Raw genomic sequence first — 12,920 nt, forward strand, 5'->3', positions numbered from 1 at the left:
ATGCCATTGTGGTTGCTTGGCTTCAAAGCTAAGATTGTAATAGTACTGACTCAGACTTCCTAGACACGATGCCAGGTTTGCACTGCAAACGAACACCCACTACCCAGGCCTGGTTCACTGTTTACCAGAATTAGTACTTCAGTACGTATAGACTATACATGTATTGCAAGCAAAAAAAAAATACTCGAGTCAAAAGGGCATTTTTATCTGAAGGTGGAAACCTTCAGAATTTGGCCACTATTTACAGCTTAAGCCTTCAAGTGGTTTCAAAGGGCACTCTGGAATCTGGTGACTTAAAGACTACTGCCGTATTTTGCAAATACAAGGGTGAGAGGTCTAGAGTTTCTGATCAAGCCACCTCTGTGGCCCTAAGACCCGACCTCCAGCTTTAATTTGGGGGGGAAAAAAAAGCTCTCCTGCACTCCTGCTCTGGAGAACTTCCATAGCACAAAATGCCTCCTCGCAAGCTGCTGGGATGGCTGCCTGTCAAAGATGCAGGAAGAATATCCTGGAATATGGTCTTGGGGATGTAAAAATACAATCAACAGTCTTTGAGCTCAAATGGACAACAAGAAACCTAATTATTTCATCTGCAAAGAGGTTTAAGTAACTGCTTCAAATCATTCATTTGTTCAGCATATAGGTTAAATTTTTTTCAGTTAATTCAGACGCAAATCTATCAGAATAGGTCCGATATGGTGCTTTGTTTCCATGAGGACAGGAATCCATTCTTCCCTGTCCTGTCATTTCAAAAAGGATAAATAAGAACCGAAGAGACCATTCTATAAACTGCAACAAATCCCATGAGGTCTTGACCCATCCCCTCTGGCTGCCAGAACGATTTGTGAGCACCGGTGAATTCTGCCTAACAGCATCCTTTGAAAGCCAGTTGTCTCGGTTTACTGGGGAGGCACAATGAGATTGACTGATCTCCACCAAGAGGGCGCAGAGCACGGCAGAAGCAGTCCCTGGGCATAAGATATAGATATTAAACTGATCTTAGCACTGAGATAGCACAGGTACGTCACAAGGAAAATCTGCTCAAATGTTGTTGACACCGACTCAGGGGAAATTGTTCCTTGGCTGCGTCGAAGGAGAGCGGCTTCCTCACTTATTGCTGCAGTGGGAAGTTACGGAACTGCTTTGCAGTTCTTGAATTACAAGGAAAAGCAGGGGGACCCAGCAAGAGCCGAGGGTAGGAATAAGAGAAAACAGAATAAAAATCACTTATCTGCACCGTCACCGTCCCCCACACTCCCTTCAGTATCAGGGTTTAAGAGGTACCTTGTGAAACTTTTTAAAACAAGCAAAATTCACAATTTCGGTACAATCAGGATTGTTGTCCTACCTATTCATCAGCATGTACTTTTCTACGCAGCCACCAGCACTGCTGGTCCTTCAGTCACAGCGAGTGTGACACTTAAAAACCCAAGAAAATATTTTTGTTTCCATTTGTATTTTCTTCACTTGTCTTGTGTTTATATATGCAGTAGAAATGACATTTTCGGCACAAAATAGCAAAAAAAAATGAAGGTTTTAAGGATTTTGATAAAACTAGGAATTTTGTACACAAATACCTGGCTACATCTCACTGTCGTTAGTGTTTCTGGCAGCCACCCCATACACTGTGACCACATTTCTTATATTGCACCTCGTATACCGTTTACTTTTATCATTCTTTGTATATTCCTAAGCTCTGCAGCCCTAAGAACATTTGTTTTTTCCCCACAAGCATTATTTCTTTCCCCACAAACAGGCACCATTTGGGTCTGAACGGGCAATGCCTTTAAAGCCTCACACCCCACAGCCCCCCAGGATGGGAAACCTCCCACCACTGCACGGGAGACCCGCGGTGTTTGAAGGGCTGCTAGTACTTATGATGAAGCATATAATGAACATACAACGGAAGGACACTAAGCAAATGACTTTATTCAGCTTTCCTCAGCTTCTCCATACTGGATTTTAAAATTGGATCTTCCTCCCCTTTTGCTCCCCCCATGACACCGCAGTGGTTACTTGTAGTTGTTGCAGACCTAAAGAAAGCAATGTCAATACCATGCAACAAAAAAAAATCTCCACAAATTATTCTGTAAATGTGTCTGGCTCACACAGAGGACCTGGTGCTATTTTTTGTTATTGAAGTGATTACTCATACTCAATTAGGAAGCTGTTCTCTGCCTCAGAAAGACAACACTGACCTCCTAACTCAACCTTTACACCCTCCATCACACACAAATATTCCCTTCAGCACAGGAGAGCGGCTCTGCCGTTGCGTGTGATGGGGATTAAGGCACGTGGAGCCACGCACATCCCTGTGGCCAAGTCATAGTCCCTGAGCATGAACATCCAGCTTCCGACAGCTCACGGGCAGTCCCTGCTCTACAGCATGGGCTGAGGGCAACGGTCCTGAAAACCCATCTGAAAACCCATGGTCTTCCTCTCCTGGGCTCCAGAGCTTTTCCATCATGGGTCTGCCGAGAGCAGCCCTGCTCACAACCTGCTGCAGAACCTGACTGGGGCTCTGGCTCTGGTTTCTCCTGTGAATCTGGTTCCTGGCTCGGGCTCCTGCCCGGAGACAGGTCCGCTCCGCTGGCCAGACTGGAGAGTCAGGCTGAGCCTCCGCACTCCAGCTGCGCACCCAAATGAGCCTTCTTGTGTGTGTCCTCTTCAGGTTTGGTACCAGGGGCTGCAATGAAAAGCTCACCACAGTGATCTACCTAAGGACTTCGATTACCACGAAGGGCTAAATTCAGGCAGTGAAGAGAAATTGCTTCACTCTTTCAGGTGTCAATACAAAATTAATTTTGATAACTCCTGCAAAATGGAAGAAAAAATTTTCAGTGATTGTGTACATCAAAATTCCAGTTTGGGCTCACCTTGTTTGCTTGATTTTCCTGCAGAATTTTGTGATTTTAATATGCACTGAAGTTACACAGTATCTGTACCATCATGCTATCATGGAGACCTCTACAGTAACCGAAGCTTTCTACATTACAACAACAACAAATCAAACATGGAACTCTCTAACAGAAACCCAAACTGAAAAAAAAAAAAAAGGCCTTTGCAAAGAACTGTTTGCCCAGTGAAATTTAACTGAAGTCAGTACTCTTGTTAGTATTTTCACTTCAGCAAAGCACAACATTTTTAAATGCAAAAAAAATACCCGCCCAGAATCTCCAGCAGGCTTGACATGACAGCACCATAGACTTTCCTTGTGAGACAAGAACTCATTTTATTCTCCAGTAATCATTGCCACCAAGAGCAAGACAGACAGACCACGTGTGTATGACTAACCTTAGTCATCACTGCACAGGAGACTGGCTCCGGCTTGGGAAGGGTGATCCAGTAATAAGCCTCAGCAAGGCCACACTGATGGGGTTCAGGGAAGTCAGAAGACATCCATCTGTCAAGATGGGATCAGCTGCATGCTTGTGCCTCACTCCTTCACCTGACACACCACCGAGTCACCTTAGCAGATGCTCCTCTACCTCTGCCCCTTCTCCTCCTCGCCTCCACAGTGGTGGGGGATAGGAAAGGGAAAATGCAATGAGAAGATGGATAAACTGATGTATCTTCCCAACCAAGCTGTAGGGAGTCTCGGGGAAACTTCACTCAGTGGCTGTAAGGTATTAACAAAGAATTCATTTCTCAGAGACCATAAGAAGTTAGCTGGTGGCCAACAACTAATTCTGTCTCTTAAGTGACCATCAGCTCATCTGCTCTATGGCCTTGGGTCTGCCCAGTAGAGATGAAAATGTTCCACCAGATGACAGCAATAGCCACGCCAGTCTTCCAAGACATTTTCCTTGCAAGGCACTGATTAACTGAGACATTGACACATTCTTCAACCAATTCGTTTCCATCCCACTCAAGGCCCATCTAGCTCCACTTTCTGTCACTGCTGAGCTGATGACAACAGAGGAATTGAGTCATTCCGAAAAACTTACACCCCCATTTCCTGCAGTGCTGGACTGTGCTGCTTCATCATTTCTGACATCTTAAACGAAGCCGCTTCTAGGGTGGACTGAGCAGTCTCAAAAGCCCATCTCATTTTACATACAGATGAATATGTATTTACATACAGATGAATATGTTCCTTCTGCTCTACTGCACCAGAGAGGAGACAGGGGTAACCCTAAATTCAGTTCCTGAGTGTCTCATGCTCCCTGTGAAGAACTGAACTTATCACTGCAGTTCTCCAACTTCACTCTTCTCTTTACAAACATAAGGTAAAAAAATGCCCTTTCCCCCCATCCTTGGCCACCTTTGTCTTTTTAGAGCAGGGTATGGTGTGCAGCGATGATGAGCTGATGCAACCTCCCACTTCAGCGTAGACATCCTGCAGACGCCCGTTGTTTTGGGGTAACACGGAGCAGTGGACTGATAAAAAAAGATGTCTCAGATGTTTGGAAAGCCTATTTAGCCTTGCCATAGAAATTGCTGTCCTCTACAACTCAGAGTATAAGTTCTTGCAAGTACAGGGAGTCATTTAGCTTTCATCCAGTATTTGCGATTCCTGATTGAGGCCAGAGGAATCACTCTAGCATAAATAAAGACTACTACTACTGCTGCTATCTGAATCTGGTATTTCAAGAGGCTCCTCAGTTTCTGGAGTGAACATCTGCCAAATTAAAGCTGTGATTGAATAAAAAAAAGCTGTTGCTCAATTCCCACCGCATTTCACATTTTGGGTTGTGACTTTTATCGTAGCTCCACCTTCATCATTATCAGAGAAAGAGAAGTTGTTAGCAGAAGCTAACTGGACAAGATCTTCCCAGGCTGCATTAAACCGATGCTGTGAAGCGACAGCCACCTCAACCCACAGACAATTTCTTGCTCATCACTGCAGAGCAGTCCAAAACCCTCCAAGTGTCGCAAGAGAATATCCTGCCCATGACAACACTTGAGCAGTAGGAAATACCAGTGATCAGACTTGTTTTTTCCCGGATGAAATAGCTCCATTTCCACCGCCCATTAGGGTGATGAAGGCACTGCCTCCTCCCACAGCACTTCTTGCCTTCTCTGTCACTGCTGTCTCTTTTCTCCCCACGAAGGACAAAGCTGATAAGAAGTCCCTCAGCTGTCAGCAGAGACAGACTGCTGAACTGATTTTAATCAAATGTCATTCCAGCAGGTTAAAACACAACACTTTGCTTAAACGTAGAAAAATAAAAAGATAGACATGACACATCACCTGAAGAAGAAACTGGAGTCCCGCTTTAAACAGAAAAAGACACAAGAAATGTCTTTTCACTGAAGGGTTATTTTTCAAAACAGTTCTTTAAATTCAGAGAGCCTCTGGCTTGACAACCCAAACCACAAGCACTGGGTTTAATGGGCTCGTGTTCCCGGGGGATGCAGGAGTCGCAGGTGGGCCACAGGTCATGGAGGAAGCCAGCACCTTGTGCTCTCCTGTTTGCAGGCAGGCAGGCTTCTCTTCACATCAATCTGGCCCTCATGGCCTCTCAGCTGTAACCTCTGTGCCCTGTCAATCTTACACCAAGGCATTCTGCACTTCCAAAAACGAAAGTTTAAATCCCACGTTCGAGTACCAAAAAATACTAACAGACAGCACAATGTAAGGGCTGTTCCCTTTGGAAAGGGCATGTGGAAGCAATTCTGCCTACTTGTTCTCTAGGACCAAATATTTACAGCAGTCAAGTTTCCATGGGCTGTTCAAGGGTGACTTTTTTTTCTATCCAGTGCAGAAACACTTGTACAAAATCCTTGTTTACACCACGCTACATTTGTGTAAGAGTTCTGAGGACAGAAAGCAGCTATAAAACCTGCGGGGTTATTTACTATGACAGTAGTACTATGACACTTCACAACTTGCTCCTCTCACCTTCAGCAATTATCATCAGTTGGTAACCAAAACACTCCCAAGTCTTTGAATGCAGTATCAAACCCTCAGCATAGGAAGCCAAGGGAAACATCCAGCTTGAGTCTGTGGGCCTCTTAAAAAGACCAAGATACAGTAAAAGATATCAATCAACAAATGAAGGCAAGAATGGTGGTTGAGTTCAACGAGTGCATCAGAAGTGTGGGCAGAAACACAAGATGGGCGTGAAACCCATGACACTCACAAATGGGTTTGTGTTTATAAGGACAAGCCACAATGTTAGTGCTCCTCATCACCACAAGGGACTAGAAACCATAGGTGTGTTTGATGGGGATTTGTACAGGGCTACCATGTTTCCTTCTTACCCACGTATCATAAAACTTCCAAATAATTCACTGTAAATTTTCCCTCTCTAGAAAACACACCTTCCAGCTACTCTTGTTCTCCTGCCAACATACACCAGGGTGTGGAAACCACTGCCCCAGAAAGGCACCAGCTGTGTTTTCTGTGCCTGCACTCAAAAAAAACTTAACTCTGTTCACACAGCAGAGAAATGTACACTATGAATGCTAGTAAATATAGAAATCCTTCAGTTCTGACATGGTGTGATGGTCCTGAAGGTAACTCACAGCTCCTGGATGAGCTACAGGACACCCAGCTCCATCACTAACTTGCTCTGCCTCTACAGATGGCCACACACACAGCGACCTGCTGCTCGCTGCAGTCAAGAGCAGGTCTACACTTTACACAAGATCCTTGCTTTTACCAATTCTTTAATAAACTACTAGCCAGCATGGTGCCCTCCTACTGCAAAAGAACTTTAGAGATAAGTGCTGGTGGTCTCGTGGCAGGGGTTAGCTCATACTCCAGCAAGAACACCGCAGCAGCGACGGGCAGTGACCATGTCACTCCACAGCAATTCTCTGGTTTACAGCAGCCCAAGGCTCCAGGCTCTGGTTTAAAAAGCCACCCTGCTCCAAAGCAAACAGAAAATGACCCGTGGAAAACACACGTTACCATGGGCGTTCATCTTGTCACAAAGACACAGTGCTGCGCTGTTCTGAGCTCTGCTAATGACCATGTGCCGGCAGTTGGCACCTTGAGACAGCTGAGGAAAAGAGCAGTGAGAGCAGAGACATCACGGGGAGAGCGGTACTGGTCCTTGCTCTGCCAGCTGTGCAGGCAAGCCTTTCCCACCTGGTTTTGTTCCTCATTTGGATTCCCATCCTGCCTGCAAAACCACTAGGGTAGCACTGCGTCACCCAGGCCACAGAGGGGGACCATGAGTCAAAGCAGATGAGCAAGCCAGGAAAGATTCCTCATGGTGCTCTGTAGATGAGCCCTCTGAGGCTGCCACCACACCGTGGGCACCGTGATTCATTCACAGCACAATAAAAGGGACCCAAGTGTCACTGGTTTTTTGCACTACCTTCCACGCCTGCCTGATTTCCTACGTGGGTCCACGTGTGGTGGACACGTTGCACTCCCCACCTGGAGGTCACGCATTACTATAACTTTATTGTGTTGGAATAAAATCCTCCTGATTTGTTTTTATTGCTGCCATAAGGTGCTTTTCTAGCTTACGAAACACAAGCAGGAAACAGCCTCCTGCTTTGAAGCCCAGCGCCGAGACGTGCCAGTCACTGTCTTTATGGTTCTGCAACCCCTGGACTTCAGCAGAAACAAGAGTATTTCCTGGCCAAGGTATCTTTGTTCATTGTTATTACTTCCGTGTAACTATGATTAAGAAATCGGTAGGGTTGTGCTGAATTATGTCCCCTGTAATTTCGGCTGTGCAAAGGGTTTAGGTGAAGCTTTAAATCTCGAGCATTAAAGCTTTCCTGTTACTTCTGTCTGACCGAACCGACTATTGACGGGAAGCTTTGGGGTGCCTCTGTCTGAACACCTTTGCAGCAGTAATCTCACAGAGGCTTTATTTATATGGAAATTTATAACCCATGGTGTGAAAGCCTACAGGCACGGACCTTACCCACTCCTGCCCAAGGGTGCCAAGAGACCTGCTCTGACCTGAGCACTGCCCTTGCTAAAAAAGGCCCAAATAAAATCCCCAGAACTCTGTAAACACGGGGGGTTAAGAAAAATAAACCAACACAAGCATGAAGCTGTTGCCAACATATCTCTCTGGGCAACAGCGCTGATCCCACACAGTTTAGCTCATTGCACCACATTCACACTTTCTCATCAACTTTCTTGATTGCCACTGACAGAGCAGAGCCAGGAGGTTTCTGCTGCCCCTGCGCTGGGGTGGAAATGCCATGGCCTCATGGGACATCTTAGAAAATCAAGCAGAGACAAAATCCCCAGAGCTCCGAGCCACAGATATACGTAACCAACCCAGCTGACTCATACCTCTGCTGCCATTTCTTCACACTCCATTAAAAGATGACAGCTTCTGGAGAGAAAGCTGGCTGAGTATGTTCATCTTAAACCTGATCTACCTCCGGCTCCCTTCAAAAAATTAGTTGAGCAGCACGCTAAAATAATCACAGTCCCCAAGAGACCATGTGATTCTCCAGATCTGTGCAAAACATATAAAGTGCACAGCCACCATCTTTTCTGTTTAAGAAGCTGATACCATCAGGGAAAGTCAAAAGGTTAATTAATTAATTCCTTTTCTAAAAGACAGAGATGACGCAAGAGGGAACATGCTTTAATACCTCCTCAGCACACCGGCTCTGATGCTACCTACAGAAGAGCTTGCTCCAAATACTTGATAGCAGTAACAGAATTACTTTGAGATGATTGTAGGTACTTACATACTGCAGCAATAAAACCGCAACCTTCTCTGGCGGTGGTCAGAGAGGAACAACTGGAGTATGCAAATTTTCTTGAGAGAAAGAAGTTAAAACAGTCACCATGGGGTCAGTATCTAACCAGGCTGGGCTGGCGGTTGCGCTACCCCCCGTGCACTGCTAGCAGCAGTCTGGGTCGAGGGGCTCAAACAAGAGCCTGTGCACCAGCTGCAGGCTTTTACCACTCATCATCCCAGGTGGGAGCCACAGGTGATTCCACCACAGAGCAGATATTTGTAAGTCAGGGCCAAGAGCTGTGCTGGTAGGGATTGAGCAGAAGTTGGGTTTTTCCCTACCTAGCTATGCTGAGCTCAGTACTTCCCAAGATGCTGCTGATGTTTTCAACTTCTTTTAAATTAAATTACTGAATCCTTCTCAGGTTATTAGAAGTGAAGAAACCAAAATAAACTTGAGGCTGTGAGAATGTAAGAGTTGGTCCTGGAGATTGTTTTTTGGTGGGCTAAAGCTGAAAGCCTGACGGCACTCCTGATGGGAAGAGAGAAAAGGATAAATGAGCTTGGAGGATAAACTGCTTTCAAAAGGTTATTTCCAAAGTAAGAGTGACAGGACATGCCTTAGGTGGGCTGTGAGTTCTCATCAGCCAGACTCTTCAGGTAAAACAAGCTGTCCAGACACTAATTGTGTCTGATACCAGACACCTGGCAGCTATGAGATGTCATGTGGCTCATTTTCAGTAGTTTCAGAGAACAGTTATTTCTACCAGCACACATACTTTGAACAAGTGCATTTTTCAAGTTCTGCACATCTCAGGCTATTAATCCTTGAAAAATGTCCTCAGGCTGGTTTCTGTCAGGTCATCTGTGATGTACCCTTTGCCATTGCTTCCCTCGTGAGGGAGGCACGATAATGGCATCCTGCTTTGCATTGCTAGTGAAGTGCAGGCTTCCTAACACCCCTGCTTGCTTTAGCTCTGCAGGGAATCAGCAGCTCTCCAAAGGAAGGAAGGGACTTAAAATCTGGCAGGCCTTCAATGTAGAAGGCTTCACCCCTCATTTCTGGTGATACTGGAAGGACTCTTGGACGTGCATCCCACTGAGGATGAGATGTGCTGAAGCAGCATCTTCTGCTTCATACCCTGGACCAGGCATCAGCTCCGCAGAGCTCTGTGGGTTATTCCCTCATCTTGATGCATCATGTAGAAGACAGGATGAGCGTGAGTACATTTGGCCAAGGCTTCTATGTGGGATGTCATGGTGCTGCACCAAGAGGAAATGTTTAGCGGATTAAGAAATGGTGATCACAGCAGTTCTCTATGTTTCTGAGAAACCAACAGGAAAAAAAAAAACAAAGCAGGAATACATGAAAAGACAGATGTGCATTAAAAAGTTTAGACAGTAATGTTTTTAACACCCCTGAAAACAGTGAGTTAAAACAGAAGGAAGGGTGTAAACAGATAAGAGCGATAACCACTAGGTCACAGACCTGCAGAACAGAGAAGCCTCTGTGCCAACAGCCCCGTAGGGAGGCACGGGTCAGATGTCACAGCTGACAAAAAAAATACACAAAATACTGTAACGAGAAGAAAAGGGAATCTGGTAGCTGTGGATATATAGTAAAAACCTGGAGAATGGTCAGAAAGCAGTAACAGTTGTAGACAAATCTGTAAGCTGCAGAAGAGGTTGAATTGAGCATTTTGCAATGAAAAGAAATATAAAAAATTAGGTTAATCAGCTGGAAAACAGTGGAGTTGTTGACCATGATTCAGGAAAAGCAGACACCACCAGTAAATACTTCTGTCATATTTTTAGGAGCCATAATATGTGTTGATGAACTTTTCCATCCCTGCACATATTAAACAAAATGTTAAACAGCAATTACTAATGTTAGACACTTCAAAATTAGCAAGTTCAGATAATGATATATTTTTCTTTAGAAAGACCTTTAAGAGAGCTATAAGGAACCTTACACATGGTTGATCTTGATTTCTAGTAAACTTGGACAATCACAGTTAACAAAAAAAATGTACCAGTATTTTGAAAGAATAAGGTGGATAATCTAGATAATTGTAAGCCTATCAATCCAGGATTGCTCTAGCAATCTCTATCCAGCATGATAATAAAATGGATCATAAAGAATGCAATTCATCAAGAATTAAAGATGGAGAATAGAATTAAGAATCATAGAATCATTTAGGTTGGAAAAGACTTTTAAGATCATCGAGTCCAACTGTTAACCCAGCGCTGCCAAGTCCAGAGTCCTGCAAGGACATACTCAAGAAACAGGTCACTGGTAACAGGACAATCCTGGTGGCAGAAGACATTCTGGGGGCTGAAAGGTGAAACCAAGCAAATTCAGACAAGCAAGAAGATGCATATCTTTGACTTGCACTGATTACGACTGCTGCAGTCAAACAGCGCAGCACAACAAAACACACTCCTGTTGGGAGGCAAATCTCTGCAGATAATGGCAAAGCAAAATCTGTGAGTGAATCTGCTGAACAGAGAGAAGAAATGGGTGCCTCTCCAGACAGTCAGGCTAATGGAGGGGAAAGCTATGACTGTAAAGATGAAATTGCAATGTAAAGGCATTGCAGGAGCATCCAAAGGTGTGAAGATTGAGTAATGTATCCAGAGTGATGTGCATGGCATTTACCTAGTAGTTATCTTCCATCTCTAGTCACTGATTTCAGTCTTTCATTCTTTAAACACAGCAAATCATTCAGTGGAAAAAAGATTCAGCAAAAAAACCAGAATGCAGATAACTGATTGAGGTATTTTTTTTTCCTTTCACATATGAGATGCCAGAATCTCACTGCCTGTCTAAGCAAGAGAAACTTCTGATGTTCAGACAATAGAATCGTGGAAATTTGATTCTTAGAACAGCAAGAAGGAAAAAAAAATATGTAAAATATAAACCTGTGCTTGAGAAGCAGAACTTTCATTTCCCCCCTTCCGTAAGAGGAGAGAAAAGAATTACTCCTTTGTACCCCCTGAGACTTCAAGCTCATTCAAATGCGATTTAATCACTCAAGAGAACTGTTTGGAGCTTTTGTTCAGGATTTCTCACAACTAAGAGAAAAGCAAGTGCCACTTTAGAGCCTTCTGTTACATTAATTGCCAGGATAAAAGGAGGGAAATAAAAAGAACTGCATGTTCCTAAACAGTCCTAACTGCCTGAAAGCACTCGCTTTCCAAACTAATCCCTTACCCCAGACACTTGATGACTTACTAGTGGCATTCAGTAAGGGGTAGCCAACTGCAACAGACTCTCTAATTATAGCATGACCTGTTGCTAATTACTGTTTGACTAACCCACTGCTGTTACATTATCACACTAAATAAATAATATCCACTCTCCCCTGGTAGTGTTTACTGAACGGATTTCCCATTCAGCCTTGACTGGAAGGTGTAAACAGTCCCCAGTGACACCAGCTGCTCCAGTCGGACCCAGCGGGTGGGAAGCCTTGCCTCACACGTGAGTAGTCATGATGGACAAGAGTGCTGAGCAAAGGTGACAGCCACCACCTTGGCCAACAAACCACCAGCTCAGGCTGAGGTCCTCGGAGCTGGAAGCATGGACTGACATGGCTGCAAGGGAGGTGCCGAGGGTCCCACGTGCCCTGGAGGTCTGGGAGCAGGTTAGGGGGTTCTGAACATGATGTTTTCAAGGCAATGCACCAGTATCATCAAACACCAGATGCTGCATCCCACATATGCATTTTGGGAAGACTGTTGATCAAATCCAGCTGGCAGGTCCAGGCCTGCATGCCTTCCAGCCACTTTCCCTGGTGACCTGCTCAGATTGAAGGACTGAAGCCTTTCCAGACTGTCTCCTGTGGAGAGACAGTCCAAAGCTACCACTGCCAGGAGTCCTTAAAACCCTGTCTCCACTTGGCCACCGCTTCTCAATGCCCAACCTCCCACCTCCTCATCGCCCAAGCAGGGATGACTGCCACACTCCATTTCATTTTTAAATTTTCAAAAAGAAACTTCTAAAAAACAGTTTGAAAGCATTTTGCAATTCTCATGTTGTTCATGAGAAGATTTGAAATTTCCACTTTTTATTCCCAGGTACAAAGAATTGCTGGCTTTCTGGCAGTTACAGTCACCACTGTAAATATTCTAGAAAATAAATTAATCTGTAAGAAAGCTCAGAGGGACTGAGTATTGTGCACTACTTAAAAATAAATTCTGGATTTGCAATGGCAAGGACTAGCAATGAAAACCTGGTTTAGTCACTAAGATAATGCAACTGGGTGAAGGAATCAACAGTATGCAACTAGTATGTCCCACGAAACTTAGCAA

The 12,920-nt window shown here is 44.6% G+C and overlaps 1 protein-coding gene across 5 annotated transcripts in view; it reads right to left on the bottom strand.

Moving 5' to 3' along the window:
- Positions 1-12,920, bottom strand: part of HTR4 (5-hydroxytryptamine receptor 4) — a 150,146-nt gene that overhangs the window by 109,384 nt on the left and 27,842 nt on the right. The window lies entirely within an intron of this gene.

The sequence above is a fragment of the Falco punctatus genome (genome assembly GCF_963210335.1).
Source record: "Falco punctatus genome assembly, chromosome: 8".
Classification (NCBI taxonomy): Eukaryota; Metazoa; Chordata; class Aves; order Falconiformes; family Falconidae; genus Falco; species Falco punctatus.